Raw genomic sequence first — 17,528 nt, forward strand, 5'->3', positions numbered from 1 at the left:
AAATGGATTTAATTGGTTCCCAGCCAATGTTAACTCTCTGAGAACCAATTAAATCTATTTTCTTTATTTCCAATGGGATAAATAAATTCGGTACTCCAAGTTGCAGGAAGGGTGGGGGCTGCTGCAATCCCGGCAGCTTCGGGGGGCTGCTTTCCTCATTGCTTCCTCTTATTATATGTATGCAGCTGCAAAAACTTTCTCCTTCCCGGCGCCGCCGTTGCAGCCGCCGGGAAGGAGAAAGTTTTTGCAGCTGCTTACAGGTAATAAGAGGAAGCAATGAGGAAAGGAGCCCCGCGAAGCTGCCGGGATTGCAGCAGCCCCCGGCGGTAACATTTCGGATAATGAACAAAATTTTCTCTGGCTGTTTGGTATCTGAATTTTTGTTCAGATACTGAAGCAAATTTTTGCCGAAAATTTTGTTCGTTATCTGAAATGTACGAGAACCAAAGCGTTCGAGTACCGAGGTACCACTGTATGTAAATAAAAATTATTTTTTTTAAAAAAAAAAGAATACATACCTCTAATTCTTGGATGAGGCGTTCCAAGCTGTCCGGGGTGTCTTCGTCCAGGCTGCCCAAATCAGTGAAACTGTCCTGAGAATCCTGTGGACGACAATAATCCCATTCTCCATTAAGGACACCAGTCCCTGCTGATTTGTGGCAAAGGAGCCATTGGCACCAGAGCTTGGGAGCATGTGGCTAACCTAAGTACCATCTCCCAAGGGCCGGGTGTCCCCCTGCTCCGCTGCCCAGAACGCTCCAGCACCGCTCGGTCAGGGTAGGAGAACTAACTAGGGGGACTCCACCCCTCCCCAACTGAGAAGACTTTGTCTTACTTACCCAAGGGCTGGAGGATCCCAAAAATGAGGCCAGGTCCAGGCTGCTCCCTGACCCCATTTGAGCTGTCATCGAATCCTGCAAATGAAGATACGGAGGCTAAATCCTAAGCTTTCTGCGTCCCAGTAAGATTGAGAAAGGACAGGGTGCATCAGGCCCTATGGGCCAACAGCAAGCCTTAAGGTTAGGGCGATGCCTTCAGTCCTGATGGGAGGGGGAGAAAGCTTTTGCAAGCCTTAAGCTTAGAAGGATATCTACCATAATTTCTCCCCCTACCATCAGGAGTCAAGGCATCGCCCTAACCCTCTCACCCTCTGCCCCCCTGCCAAAGGTTTCTTACCTCCGAGGGCTCTCGCTGCCAGATCGTATAGGTCGTCTCTCTGGGGGAAGAAAACAAAGGGGAGAAAGATCAAAAGCAGCCATGGCCCATTTTGCAAAAGTGGCCATGTAGACGCTCCAAGAGCCCTTCCAGCTGGCCTGCCAAGGGGTTTGGCCTGCCAGTGGGACTGCCCTGTGTCACCTGTCCTATGACACAAGCAGCAGCAGCAGAAGCAGAGACGCCTCCCCTCTGCACGTTTTTTTACCTACCCTGAACCCTGGCTGTATTCTCCATCTTGTGGCTCCTGAAATAAGAAGGCAAATATTATATCTATTGGCATAATTTCTTGGCAGGATGTCTGCCATTACAGTGGGGAGGGGGTCTTACCAGTGGCCTTACCAGTTCCTTAATAGAGGAGAGCCCTGGAGTCCACCTTCTGGGGATCTCCATCCTGGGGAGAGAACGAAGGGCCTGAGTCATTCTTCTGTTAGCCAAAGTAGAGGCAGAGGGTAGAGATGCCTCCCCTCTTGTAAACCTTACTCCTAGCCACCTTCTTGGGGGCTTCAGAGTCCCTCGGATGAGAGGACACTCACCCCACGAAGGGCAGGTCCCTGCCAGACTTCGATGTATTTGGGGTCCTGGCAGCCCCAGCCATCGATACCTGCAAGTAAAAAAAAAATCCAAAGAGGTCTTCTTCACTTTTCTAGGCTGGCCAAGTTCCCCCCAGTGGGATTTCCACCCTTCCCCCACCCAGATTTGAGGAATGGCCACCCACTGGCCACGTTGCAGAAGCGTACTTACTCCAGGAGGTGTCTCTTCTCCTCCTCTTCCTCCTCCTTCAGTCCTGCCCAAAAGAAGAAGGTGGCATGTCAAAAACATCCATCTCTAGCTGAGCCTCTCCTTTCTCAGCCTGGCCTGTCAGCCTGCCCATCTTTTTGCCCCTGAAGGCCCCTCTGCACAGAAAGTCATTTTGGGGAGAGGATCTTACAGACTCTGCAGACCTTCAGCGGTGCCTAGGGATGGGCAGCAACCACTTTCAGCTGGAAAACTCCCTCATTGTCCAGGTTTACTGCCTTATAAATAAAGTACAGGCTGGAGTGGGAGCGCTGGAGGTGATTGCTTTTTTTCCACAGTTGTCCATGAGAGGCAGAGAATTGCAAAGCAACAGCCATCCCCCTCACAGGCCCATCCAAACGGAGATGCTGCCATTGTCCAAGTTTATTTCCCTCCTGACCCTCCCCTGCCACCGCCGCTCTCCTACAGCCGCTCATGGACAACTGCGCTCGGCGAGCCGCTGGGGATTTGGAAACACCAGGGATTTGGTGGCACCTTTTAAATAAAGTAAAGTCCTGATTTTCCTTTCTCTCGACTGCCCAGAGTGAATGAAACATTTCGCTTCTCAGGGTGCTGGGACGAGGATTCTTCTCCCTCTGCTACTAATCCATTTGAACACTTTTAATTATTCAATTTTTTCTAGTTTTTTCTTACAATGCTTATAAACTCTTAGTTCTCGTTATAATCCATAGAACTATTTCTTTTTTTAATGGTAATTTTATTTAAGATTACAATTTTACAACAAAGTAACAAATCAATATGTTTTACAGAACTGAAGAAGTTTCCTTCAATCCTTACTGAAAGAAGTTACTAAGGACAAACTTTAAGGAATAAATAGCGAAAGAGTATTAAATTTTTTATTTTAAAAAGTTTCAAATGCCTATTGGTTCAGATAAATTTTAAATAACATTTTGGAGTTAATTATAAAGACCCATTCTCATAGGAAAATATAATTTTTAATTATTTAAAAAATAAAAAAGTCTAAAATTTGGGCATTAAAGGAAAATAGATGAAATATTACAATTATAAAAAACCACTCACCCTCAAATTATAAATGTAGAATGAAGCAAAATATTTTAACATTGCACATACTAAAAATATTTTGAACAATGAACCTAGAAATTAACTTTAAGAGTTTCTTCCTCTACAGATACACTACTTTGTAAATTGTTACTTTGTTGCAAATTGTAATCTTAAATGAAATTACCATTAAAAAAAGAAATAGTTCTACGGTTTATAATGAGAACTAAGAGTTTATAAGCATTGTAAGAAAAAAACTAGAAAAAATTGAATAATTAAAAGTGTTCAAATGGATTAGTAGCAATTCTTAAATATCTGATTGGCAAACCGATGGAAAAAAGTATAATTCAAAGATTCCTAACAACTGAAAAACCCTTAACTGGGTGCTGACTCTGGCTTCATCCTGACCATCTGCACCCTCACGCAATGTCCTTAGGACAGTGGTTCCCAACCTTTCTTTGACCATACCCCACCTAAGCATCTCTAAAATTGTGACCCCCCCCTGACATATAATTGTTACTATTCAAAAGTGAACTCCTCAGCCAAAGGAAGCGTAAAAGGCCATTAACTTGGTTTAAACAAGGTTCCAATCGCTCCCATTAAAAATCAAATTGCCCCCCTGTAGGGCGTGGGCCCCACGTTGGGAACCATGGCCTTAGTAAAAATTTTGGCTGCCCTATCCTGGTGTTGTCCCACCATGGCCAGGGTTTAAGGAGAAGGGGGAGGTGGTACCTGGGAATGGCTTCATCTTCTCCTGTGCAGCAGCAAAATCTTCTTCGCAAATATTTCCAAAATCTCTGTGAAATAAAATAGACATGTTAAAAGAGTTGGGAAGCATGAACTTCCTCCCCTACTGCGAGATTCCTCCCATTTGAGATATCAACACTTACCCTGCAGCACTTTCTGGCTGCCATGCTGAGACTTCACCCGGTTAGAATGCTCTGGGGAGGGGCTTATCAGGGCAACTGACAACCAGGTTCCCTTGGCAACAGGTAAACAATAGCCATTGTCTATGTCTACACAAGTGGGGCAGCTCACCTGGGTCTAGGGAAGGCCAGTGGCTGACTCTTTTGGTGACCTTTGGCCTCTGCATTTCCTGTGGGTAGTTGTCTGTTCATGAACAACAGGGAAGTACCATCATTGTGGCACAAAGCACAGAGGGCATCATGGCATCCTAGGGCGGAATCGACTTTTAGTCCAACTCTCTCTCTCCACTTATATTATGAGTTATGGGGGCTGCGTATCCCTACATCTATGGTTACATAATTGCAATTAGATGCTCGGCAATTGTCTTACATTGGTCACTGTTTGCATCCTTCTGGAATCCATGTGATGCCTCGATTTAGGACTGCAACAACTTACAAATGTAATTCTGGCTTCAATTGCAGTCTTAAGTTGAGGATTACTGTTACTGATAATGGGACTTTACATTAGAGAGATTCTGTACTGAAATACATTCACTGCCCTAATATATAGAGAGAGACAGTTCTTCTTTCCTCAGGAATGGACTTGGTAGTAGCAAATATATTCTATTTTAAATTTCCAAATATACACTAGGAACAAAATAAAAATAAAAATAGACACCCAGTTTAAAGTAACCAGTTTCCCAACTTGTACAAAATCAGATACAATGAAATATGAAAGCACACGCTTCACGGAAACTGAACAATTTCTGACTTTCTTTTAAATCCAATTTTGCATTTTTGGTTCTAAAATATCCATTGTATCATATCGCTATAGTTTTTATTCTTCCTGTAATGGGAGAATTCAAAATATTGGAAACAGGATTAGGTAGACATAGGACAAGTAGTCATTAGGGTTCATTTAGAGTTCATTTAGTGACTGTTGAAAGTTACAATGGCACTGAAAATAGGAACTTATGACCACTTTTCAAACTTATGACCTTTGTATCAATCCCTTGATCATGTAATCAAATTGAGATGTTTGGCAATTGGTTCATACTTATGACCACTGCTGTGTCCCAAGTTCATATAAAGCCCTTCATGGCATAGGACCAGATTATCTCCGAGACCGCCTTCTGCCGCACGAATCCCAGCGACCGGTGAGATCCCACAGAGTTGGCCTCCTTAGGATCCCGTTAACCAAACCATGTCGGCTGGTGGGACCTAGGGGAAGAGTCTTCTCTGTGGGAGCCCCGACCCTCTAGAATCAGCTCCCCCCAGAGATTCTCACTGCCTCCACCCTCCTTGCCTTCCAAAAGAGCTTAAAAACTCATCTTTGCCGCCAGGCTTGGGACATTTACATCTTCCCCCTGATCAATGAATGTTTCAAGTATGAGTGTTGAATAATTGGTTTGATAGGTTTTACTTTCTTTTAATAGAATTTAATGGTTGTTTTTAATGTAGTATTAATTGGATTTATATGATTGTTCTGGTTTTTGTAAATGCTGTGAGCTGCCTCGAGTCCTTGGAGAGGGGCGGCATACAAATCCAATTAAATAAATAAATAAATAAATCTGATCATCTACTGCAACCGTTTGAAAAGCAAAATCAATGCTGAAGCCAAATTCATTTAACGACCATGTTAATAACTTATCACATACAGTTAACAACAATGGCCAAAAAAAGGTAGTAAAATGTGTCAAAACTCACTTAACAAATGTCTCACTTAAGAGCTGAAAGTTTGGGATCAATCCTGGTCATAAGTCGAGAACCATCTTTATGGTTCTCGACTTATGGTTCTCGACGGACCAGCACTGACCAATCCGGTTTTGTGACATTATTGTAATGGCACCAGCGAGTGGCTACCGGTTCTTGTGAACTAGTCCGAAGTGGGAGAAACCCAGTTGGCGATAAAATACCAAGGCAAAACAAGGCAAGGCAACAGGAAGAAATGGTTACACCGGATATTTCTATTTGGGAGCAAATGTTATTTATTTAGCCTGCTCTGTGTCATATACATTTATTTATTTATTTATTTAGACTGGTCTATATCATATACATGGCATATACATGGACATTCTAATTTTTTAAGTTTCACCTGTAGCATCACATGATACTAGATTAGAGTTAGACCAGCTGGACATGCAAATCTAGATTCTCAATACAAAGTTATGGGCTTTCTTAACTTAATTTTGATTTTTCATATTATCTGGGCTTAGTAGTCAAAATCTTTTCAAAACCAGTTTCTGTGAAAATTTGATGGGCTTAAAAGACCATACATTTAAAGACCATACATTTCATTAGGGGTTTAACGTAGATTTGGCTGCTCCATCTTATTCTTACTAATTGAAAGTTCTAGGTTCATACAGAGGGACCCAGGTGCTCAGTGAGGAGTTCAGAACTTTTTTGGACAGGCATTTAAACTAGGTAAAGGGGACAGAGATGTAACTGACGTGGATGATTTCTGTCCCCGATCAATGATGATAAATCAGTTGCTTGAAGTTTATGAAAAGAGAGTTGTAAATAAAATAGATGTAGTTGTTGATGATAAGGGGAAAACTAATAATGATAATAATGTTCTTAGGGTAATGTGCACGAATGCTCGAAGCTTGAGCAACAAGCTCTGTGAGTTAATGGCCATAATTAGTGTTGGGCGAACCGAAATCGCAAAGTTCGGGTTCGTACCAAACTTTGCGAAATTCGGTATGCCGAACCCAAACCCGAACTTTTCCAAAGGTTCGGCAAAAGTTCGGGTTCAGGTTCAGGAGAATGCCAAGAAGCACCACTAGCCAGCTGTCACCTTCCCAGAAGAGCCGGGGAGCTGTCGGCCAGTCAGGAGGTGCAAACGGAGGTGGGGAATCCCAATAGGGGATTCCAGGGGTGGAGGTTTGACATCACGGAGACATCATTCCTGGAGTCCCCGTTTCGGCCGCCCAGGAAAGACGTCTCCGTGATGTCAAAGCTCCACCCCTGGAATCCCCTATTGGGATTTCCCACCTCCGTTTGCGCCTCTTGACCGGCCGACAGCTACCCGGCTCTTCTGGGAAGGTGAAAAATATTCTAGTCTGTGCAGTCAAAGCAAGCCTGTAGCTTCAATTTTGCCTCTTCAATCCAAGTCTTTACTGATTTAATTGTTGGTTTTGTGGCTTTAAATCTTTGTAAGCAGATAGAAAATGCATCATGCGATGATCAGAATGGCTCACAGCTGCTCTTGGTTTTTTATGGAAATTGGGTTTTGGAAGGCTGACACCTAGAGTTAAAACCTAATGGTTATCTGTAATTTACTAAGCATATCTCTCCTCAATGCAGCAGCCACATTGATTCTGTTGTAGTTCCACCCTTTGATTTTCTGTTAATTGTTCTTTCTGACCTCTTTAGCCATTCATTTCCTCCTTGTCCCTGAAAACCCCCTCTAAATCCTCCTCACCTACCTCTTTCACAAAAACCTCTATCACTGCACTATTTTGATGAAAGACTTGAGCAAGAACCCAATTCTTCTCTCCTTCTGTTTGGTCCTTTCTGAACTTTTATTTCTATTACTCTTTTCATCCTGTACATCAATGACCTCTGCGATAATATCGCAAGCAACTGTGTGCTTTTTGCCGACGATGTGAAACTTTTCAACACCACTGACAACACACTCACTCTCCAAAAAGACCTCGACTTTGTCTCAGATTGGTCTAACACCTGGCAACTTCAAATATCAACCAACAAATGCTCTACCCTCCACATCGGCAAAAAGAATCCAAACCACATATATGAACTGAATAAACAAATTCTCTCAGCCAACCCACACTCAGTAAAAGACCCTGGAATACTAATAACAAATGACCTAAGTGCTAAAGCCCACTGCAACAATATCGCCGAAAAGGCTTCCAGAGTTGTTAACCTGATCCTACGTAGCTTCTGCTCTGGCAATCTCTCACTACTGACTAGAGCCTACAAAACCTATGCCAGACCCATTCTCGAATACAGCTCATCTGTCTGGAACCCACACCACATCTCAGACATCAACACTCTCTAAAACGTCCAAAGGTATTTCACCAGAAGAGCCCTTCACTCCTCCACTCGAAACAGAATACCCTACGAAAATAGACTAACTATCCTGGATCTTGAAAGCTTAGAACTGCGGCACCTAAAACACGATTTAAATATTGCCCACAAGATCATATGCTGCAACGTCCTTCCGGTCAACGACTACTTCAGCTTCAACAGCAACAACACAAGAGCACACAACAGATTCAAACTTAATATTAACCGCTCCAAACTTGACTGTAAAAAATATGACTTTAACAATCGAGTTGTCGAAGCGTGGAACTCATTGCCGGACTCAGTGGTGTCAGCCCCCAGCCCCCAACATTTCTCCCTAAGACTCTCCACGATTGACCTCTCCAGGTTCCTAAGAGGCCAGTAAGGGGCATACATAAGTGCACTGATGTGCCTATCGTCCCCTGTCCAATTGTCTTTCCTTATCTCATATATCATATATTTTCTCTCCATTCCTTCTACTTCTCTTCTTTCTTACTTTCTATCTTTATTTATATTACTTAATGTCTATTCTATTTCATATGTATTGTATATTGGACAAAGAATAAATAAATATTAGTATGTTTAATAAGCTATGTCTAGTAATTCTGAGATTGGGCGCAGCAGGAGGCAAGTCTAACATCAGTGAACCTTTATAAAAAGGAATTAAACTATTTTTGGGCAGTTAGGTTTTTGATAGAGCTGCATACGTGCAGAGAAACTGATCCTTGTGAGAGACTTCTTTTGAAGTTGCCTGCAAGAATGAATCAAACAACCTATCTAACCTCTAAAATGGAATATAATAAATTGCAACCTTCAAGAACCAGATCAAATACTAGAACCCGCTATTTCAAGCCACTTACACATTGCCACATCACAGCTGTTTAATTGCAATTTTATTTGTGTAAACAAATGTACAATTGCCTCTCACTTATTAAAAACTTCGATCTCTATAGTAATTAAAATTCTTAAGTTATACAGTTGAGTATTTGGCTAGTAGTCAACATAAAGTACACTTACAACTATATAATATTAAAAGAATCATGCATAATATGGAAGTGGCTAATAATTACTTTTAAAAGGTCAATCCATTTACTAATTTCTCTCATTTTCTAAGAGCCCAGCCACCTAAGTCTTGTCCAAGGAATGCATCGGAAGACCCCAGTTCTCAATATTATTAATAGGAAGAATTGATATATGTTATTTGTTTCATAAATTATTAAGAGTAAAGAACTAATATACGTTATTGTGTTTTATGGATTCCTCTGCTGAATATTCAGCAGGACAATAGGGTCCCTCTACCCATGGCTGACAAGTGTATTTAGCTATATATTCCATGACTTCAAACAGAGCCTTCCTGGCCTTGTTAATTTTCTCTGTGGTCTCTTTCATGAAGCCACTGGGAAGATCCTGGAAGGATGTGGCAGTAGAGAGGACAGCTTGTAGCTCTGTTAAATCACACTGAGCCTGTTGGACTTTTTGTTGAAGATGTTCAGGAAGGCTCTGCAGGTTGGTTAAGACATTCTGGCAGACCTCCTGCATCTTCTGTGCAACAGTGTAAGATGTGGCTAGAGAATGGGATTCCATCTGTTATGAAAAAAATGAACAAAAAGATCTGTTAATTGAACATCATAGGTGTTCATCTATGGCAGGGGTAGGCAAAGTTGGCTCTTCTATGACTTATGGACTTCAACTCCCAGAATTCCTGAGCCAATCATGCTAGCTCAGGCATTCTGGGAGTTGAAGTCTACATGTCATAGAAGAGCCAACTTTGCCTACCCCTGATCTATGGGATTATCTGAAGGGAGGGAGGGGGTGGGGAGAGAGATTGACAGACGGACATAGGGCAACTGAATATTCTTGTTTATGCATGGAGACACCATTGTTGATTGCTGTTCCCTTGATTTCAGCCATGCAGTACATGCCAGGTGGCAGAATTCAAATCTCCTCCCTCTTTTCTTCCTCAAACAATTTTCTGTATGTTGTGTATGTTCTATAAAGGATCTTAGACCCAGCTCTTCATCTCAGCCTTTTCATATATCCTGAGAAACACACCAACTCTCTTCTGGTTCTGGGAATAATTTTTGCATAAATATATAGTTTGTTTAATAATGTTGCAACATCCAATTTGCGTCAGCCACTGGGGATAAAGATTTAGTCCAGTGTTGGCGAAACGTTTTTGATCCGGGTGCCAAAAGGATGCGCTTGCGGGTGATAGGGCGTGTGTGTGTACCCACATCTGTAATGCAATGCTCTCCCCCACCGCATGCACACAACCCCCCCTGCGCTGCCCTTCCACATATGCGGACAGGCCTCACTGAAGCCTCCGGACTTCCAATAAGCTTTTAGGGCCTTTTTTTGCCCTTGCCCAGGGTTCAGAAAAGCCTCCTGAAGCCTGGAGATGGCAAAAAAACAGGCCAGGAGGCTTTGTTCCAGTTTTTGCTGGAGCAAAATGGCTTCAGGAGGCTTTCCTGAACTCTGGGGAGAGCAAAAACGGCCATAAAGAAGGCACGAATCCCAGCGGCCAATTAGGTCCCACAGAGGTGGCCTTCTCCAGGTCCCGTCGACCAAACAATGTCGGCTGGCAGGACCCAGGGGCAGAGCCTTCTCTGTGGTGGCCCCGGCCCTCTGGAATCAACTCCCTCTAGAGATTCGACCAGCCCTCACTCTCCTCGCCTTCCATAAAATGTTGAAGACCCACTTTTGTCGCCAGGTGTGGGCATAATTACCACCTTTCCCCCTCTTTTTAATTATGTTTTTGGCCTTACTGTATGATAGAGTAGGTTGAATGTGTGTGATTGCATAGTTAGGGATTTTATTATGTTATTAATACTTGCTTAAATTGATTTAATTTTTATTATTGGATTTGTAATGTATTGTACTACTGTTATGCTGTGAGCCGCCTCGAGTCTTCGGAGGGGGTGGCAGACAAATCTGATAAAGTATAAACTGTAACTAAACTATAAATATCAGCGGACCAGCAGGCCCGAGCTGACAGAGGGCAATGCCTCACGTGCCGTCAGAAATGGCTTCGCATGCCACCACATGTGCCATAGGTTCGCCATCCTTGATTTAATCTATTTAATAATGAATAATAATTACCAAATAAATCATAATTGTCTAGGTTTACCCAGTATGCCTAACCACAAACCATGGTCAAGGCAGAATCTTCACTGAGCAATGGCCATTCCCTATTTTTTTAATATCTTCAAAAGATGAATCATTATCATGCTGAGATACCTCTGTCTGATTGGCTCCATTGCTCTGATCCTGCTTAGGTTCTCCTTTGTACCATTCCTTCCACATTTGGTACATTTTTTCGTGACCTCTGTGAACTTTGTAGTCCAATTCCTCCTTGGTATATTTTAGCTACAAAAAAGCAAAAAAAAAAAGGAAAAGGGAAAGAAAAAAATCATGCACTCAAGCCTAGTGTTTTGCGTTTGGCCTCATAACTACAGTTTTGGCTCAAAGGCCAGAGCTATACATTCCCTACTCTTATCATAAGAGCCACAGCGGCACAGTGGTTAGAATCTAGAACTGCAGGCTATTTCTGACGGCTGCTTGCGAAGCTGGTAAAATGAGGACCTAGTTTTTTGCGGGGCAAAATTCTGAGGGTAGTAATAGCTATTGCTATCTTCAATTATTCAGAAAAATCTCTTAAGGAACTTCCATCAAGTTTATTCAGGAAGTATAGGTAGCCCTTGACCTATAACTATTCATTTTGTGACTGTTCAAAGTTACTGAAAGTCAGAAATTACTCTGTTTTTTCTTGTTATTCTGCATTATTTTGACTTTTTTCTGAACCATTCTTTCCTAGTCATTCTATGCTTCTGTAATACTTTTTCTTTCTTTATATATGATCTCTTATTGAAATGTAATAGTTTTCTTTAAAAAAAAGAAAATATTTTCCCCCAACAGACAAAATAAAAAAGAACCAGTGCACAATCAGCTGGGCATTTTTTCTTCATTATATAATTGCTGTAGCCTTTCGCATTAGCATTAATAAACAAGGCTCATTTTGGCCTGGGAACCTCAGAGGGCATTGCTAGTGATCTTCTAACATGACCAAAGTAGTTGTAGTGCATATTTGTGTGTGTGTGTGGGGGGGGGGGAAGGTTACTATTGGACAGAGGATTAAAGGAACAAATTGGAACTTCAAGCTTTGCAGATGTTTAAAGCATCCACCTCACCTTTTAAAATTCCTCCAGTGAGAGAAAATACTTAAATCTCTTTCAGCTTTGGATATTCCATTCCTCAAGCCCCATAAATGACCCCCCCCCCCCAAATTGGCATATGTCCACTGGCCTGCCAAGGGGTTTGGCCTGCCAGTGGGACTGCCCTGTGTCACCTGTCCTATGACACAAGCAGCAGCAGCAGAAGTAGAGACGCCTCCCCTCTGCACGTTTTTTTACCTACCCTGAACACTGGCTGCTTTCTCCATCTTGTGGCTCCTGAAATGAGAATGCAAATATTATATCTATTGCCATAATTTCTTGGCAGGATGTCTGCCATTATAGTAGGGAGGGGGTCTTACCAGTGGCCTTACCATTTCCTTAATGGACTCCACAATAGGGGAGAGCCCTGGAGTCCATTTGGTTGGGATCACCATCCTGGGGAGAGAACGAAGGGCCTGGCATTCAGGTAGGGCAACAACCAAGGACTGTCCAAACAGCCCAGCCACCAATATTGGATCCTAACAACATTCAAAATATTATTGCCCAATATTATATAACAGTGTATGGCTGCTTTTCAGCAAATGGCTGTTTTTCCACTCTACATGGTGATTACCGGAGCTTGCTCTAGTCACCCACAAAACCAGGCCCAGCCTCTGCTGAACCAGCCTTCTTTGCAACACAAATCTTTGGAGGATTAGAGGATCATAATTATTCAGATACCTCAGATAATGAGAGCCAAGCCTCAGCAATGGAAGAGGCAGAGTGTCAGGATGAGGCCCTCTCTGCTGATGAAGCTTTACCAATAGAGCAGCCTACTCCTGCAGGCCTTTTTCCACCAGCCTTATTTAAATCACTTCTCCAGAAGGCTACGACTGCTTCTGGCCTGGCCACGCCTCCTATCACAGGAACTGGAAACAAAGCTTCTACTTCCATTCCATATACTGTATTGCTGAACAAGTCCAGGCAGTGGCCCTTATTCCAGCTCCTCAGCTGTTCATTGATAACATTCAGAAGCAGTTCACTGTTCCTGTGGCAGACTCAATACCTCCAACTTTTGACAAGAAGCATTTCAATGTAGCTCTTGAGCTAGCAAACTTGCTCAAGCCCCTAACTTATCACCTACAGTTAACAACAATGGCAAAAAAAAAAGATAGTAAAATGGGGCAAAACTCACTTAACAAATGTCTCACTTAACAGCTGAAAGTTTGGGTTCAATTCTGGTCATAGGTTGAGAACCACCTCTATAACTCATAGAAGCTTTCCTAGGGCTAAGATTCCAGGCTTTCCCTCCCATTTGTCCATCCACTCCCAGCTCCCAAATTTCCAACTTCTCTTCCCTCCAAGAATATAAACAGGAAGGAGGACCCCTGTGTTATTGATTGATGGTTATAAGAGCCAATCAGCATTCACTGAATTTGTGGGTAATAGGAAATGGCCTTTCCCAACACAAGGCCTCCAAATCAGGCCTGAGATGAGAGATGTTGAGATGTGGTCCATGCTGTTTGTCCTCCTGTAATTCCCCCCAGGATGAGACAGCCAGTGTTTTCAATGGTTTGCATCAGGGGTAGGTTCCGACTTCCCTCGCTGCTGGTTCTCATGGGTGCGCTTCGGGGGAGGGCCAGTTCTTCGTGGGCACACAAGCACAGTAAGAAAAAAATCCCCTCCCCCCCAAAAACCCCAAAGCCAAAAAAAAAATATGTGGCCTCCATATGCACAGTACAGGAACTTGGCTTCTGCACATGCTCAGGAGGAAAAACATTTTTAAAATGTGGTGGGAATTTTTTTTTATTTTTAAAGATGGTGGTGCCCATGGACCGGCACTGACCAATCCGGTTTTGTGACATTATCATGACGGCACCAGCGGGTGGCTACCGGTTCTTGTGAACCAGTACGAACTGGGAGAAACCCACCTCTGGTTTGTACACTTTTTGCAGTGAAGAGAGACACACAAACACAAAAGCCCATAATTAACTATGAGTAGGTTTATGATGGGGATAAAATACCAAGGCAAAACAAAGCAAGGCAACAGGAAGGAATTATTACACCGGATATTTCCATTTGGGAGCAAATTTTATTTATTTAGACTGGTCTATATCATATACGTGGCATATACATGGATATTCTAATTTTTCAAGTTTCACCTGCAGCATCACATGATGCTAGATTAGTTAGACCAGCTGGACATGCAAATCCAGATTCTCAATACAAAGTTATGGACTTTCTTAACTTAATTTTGATTTTTCGTATTATATGGGCTTAGAAGTCAAAATCTTTTAAAAATCAGTTTCTCTGAAAATTTGATGGGCTTAAAAGACCATACATTTCATTAGGGGTTTAACATAGATGTGGCTGCTCCATCTTATTCTTATTTATCTGAAAGTTCTAGGTTAATATTTGTTTTAAATTATTATAGATGTATAGACATTTGGTCCTACCTCAAGGCATTGTTTTAAACCAGGGGTCTCAAACTCAATTTACCTTGGGGGCCGCTGGAGGTAGAGTCTGGGTGAGGCTGGGTCACATCAGGTTTTCCCCCAAAAAAGCTCTTACAAAAACATTCCAATGTTATCAAATGTCTTTATTTTTTCATCTTATTTTATGTTTAAAAATAAAAATAAATTAACAAATTCATAATAAAAATAAAAATAAATCAGTAATAAATAAAAAAAATGAAAATGATAATAATAATAACAACAACAACAATAATAATAATACAGCAGATATAGAAGACTGAAGAAACCACATATACTGTAGTTGCTGACTAGAGAAATGTAATTAGTATTATTGAGATTCAAATGTCTGTATTAATAGTTCTTTAACATTTAACTTTCTGAACATGAATGGAACATTGAACATGAACTGTTTTGAACGTGGCTTCTTCTCCCTACTTCTTGCTGCTAGAGATCTGGCAGCTCTTACTCTTGCATAGCCAAGCCACATTTGGTTTAAGGGAGGAAGCAGTTGAGATCCTCCATAGGGCTTGGAGATGCTCATCAGTAAGTCTGGACCTGTACTTGGATTTGTTAAATCAGAAGCTGGTGGCCGAGGAAGGTTAACAGCTCTTTATTGGCAATCAGGAACAGTTGAAGTGACCAGCTCGCAGGTAGGAAGTGACTGCTGGCTACCGGCTAAAGCTGCGCCTTATATACCTTGCTGGCGCGGGGAAAACAGCCGTGAGTTCCTCTTTTTTAAACTTTTGCACCAAGGTTTCCCTTGGCCGCGACTTAAGCCAATCAGCGGTTACCTTTATTTAAAAGTACAAACATAACACCCTTCCCCCCATAGCTTGAACAAACTGTCAATCATTTAGATGTGTGACGTAGTCTTGTAGCCTGATTGGTGGCTTGCCGACTCGCCCAGACCTGCACAGTTCAGTTTGCAGGGAGTTGTCCTCCTGGTCGGCTGGCTGCTGTGCTGCTCCGTCCTGGTAAAGATTGTCTTCCCCTATGGACGTAGAAGTGGCCTTTCCAACGCCAGCCGCCAGGGTTCCAGGGCAGCCGCCGCTGGATGCCAGAAGAGGATGCGCTGAGTATTCTGGTTGGTTTTGGTAATTCCCATGCGTTTGATCTACGGGAAAAATGTCATTGTTACTTTGTGTTAACTCACTTGGATGTCGTTTTCTGATTTGGTCTATGTGTCTGCGCCAGATTTTCCCATTGGCTGGTTGGATCGTTTATGATTTGGGGCCGGTTTTGGATTCAATTGTCCCCTCTCTCCAGTGGAGATTTGAGTCAAAGTCTTTTGCATAGACTGGGTCACCCATTTTAAAAGTCCGTTCTGGTTCCGTTGTATGCTTATCTTTCCTTTCGGAATACTCTGGGTGAATTCTGTCCAGCTGGGAACGGAGTTTCCTCCCCATGAGAACTGGACTTTTGTTTGTGCTAGCCGACGGGGTGATGTCCTGGACTAATAGGAATTAGCCCAGCTGCTGTTGCCATTCTCCAGGTGCTGACCGATACAGGGCTTCTTTTGTGAACCTCAACATGCGTTCAAACCGGCCACTAGCGGCCGGGAAATGGGGAGATATTAATGCATGTCAGATCCCTCTTTCGGCCAGGAAGACCTCCATTTGCCTGGAGGTTAGTTGTGGGGTGATGTCCTGGACTAATAGGAATTCGTCCAGCTGCTGTTGCCATTCTCCAGGTGCTGACCGGTGCAGGGCTTCTTTTGTGAACCTCACCATGCGTTCAAACCGGCCACTAGCGGCCGGGAAATGGGGAGATATTAATGCATGTCGGATCCCTCTTTCGGCCAGGAAGACCTCCATTTGCCTGGAGGTTAGTTGTGGACCGTTGTCTGAGACGAGCACATCCGGCAGTCCATGTGTTAAGAAAAGTCTCCGCAGCCCCTTTATTGTAGCTGCTGTTGTAGTTGAGGTCATTAAGACAATCTCCAGCCGCTTGGAGTATGCATCGACCACAATGAGGAATGATTGTCCCGCTAGAGGTCCTGCGAAGTCTATGTGTATTCGGGACCATGGTCCCTTTGGTGTCTCCCACTCCGTTGGTTTGGTCTTTGGTGGGTCTGGGCGAGTTTGTTGGCATGGGTGACATGTGGCTACCCAGGTTTCTATGTCCTGATCTAAACCTGGCCACCAAAGGTGGCTCCTGGCCAGGCTTTCATCTTTACCATGCCTGGGTGATCCTGGTGTAACAATTTCAATGCTTTCTTCTGCAGCTGTTTAGGAATTACCACCCTGTCACCCCACAATATGCAATCTCTTAATACACTTAATTCAGTTTGTCTGTTCTTGAATACCTGACATGTCTCTTTTGGAATTTTCCCCGGCCACCCTTTAAGTACCCATTGTTTTACTCGGGATAACAAGGGGTCTATTTCTGTCTCTCTGGCTATTTCCGCTGCCGTTATTAATGGGTTTTCTTGCATTTCTATCAGCAATACATTGGACGCTGGGGCTGGGTCGTGTACTAATTCTGCCTGAGGACACCTACTTAACACGTCTGTGTGCCCAATTTCCTTCCCCCTCCCTGTGCTTAAGTACATAATTATAAGCAGCTAAAAAGATCGTCCAACGGGTCATTCTCGGAGACAGAAATGTGGGGGTCTGCTTATCTCCTGCTAAAATGCCTAACAATGGCTTGTGGTCCGTAATCAATGTAAAAAGGTGGCCAAACAAATATCCATGGAAGCGTTTAACGCCTGCAACTAAAGCTAATGCCTCCTTATCTAAATGAGAGTAATTCCTTTCTGCAGGTGAAAGGGTTTTAGAATAAAACGCAAATGGGGCATCTGCGCGGGGAAAACAGACGTGAGTTACTCTTTTTTAAACTTTCGCAACAAGGTTTCCCTTGGCCGCGACTTAAGCCAATCAGCGGTTACCTTTATTTAAAAGTACAAACATAACAGGATTTATTGAAGTTCAAGGTAGAGAAGAGCTTTTCGCACAAGTATGTGC

Source organism: Erythrolamprus reginae, chromosome 2 (assembly GCF_031021105.1).
Source record: "Erythrolamprus reginae isolate rEryReg1 chromosome 2, rEryReg1.hap1, whole genome shotgun sequence".
Taxonomy (NCBI): Eukaryota; Metazoa; Chordata; class Lepidosauria; order Squamata; family Dipsadidae; genus Erythrolamprus; species Erythrolamprus reginae.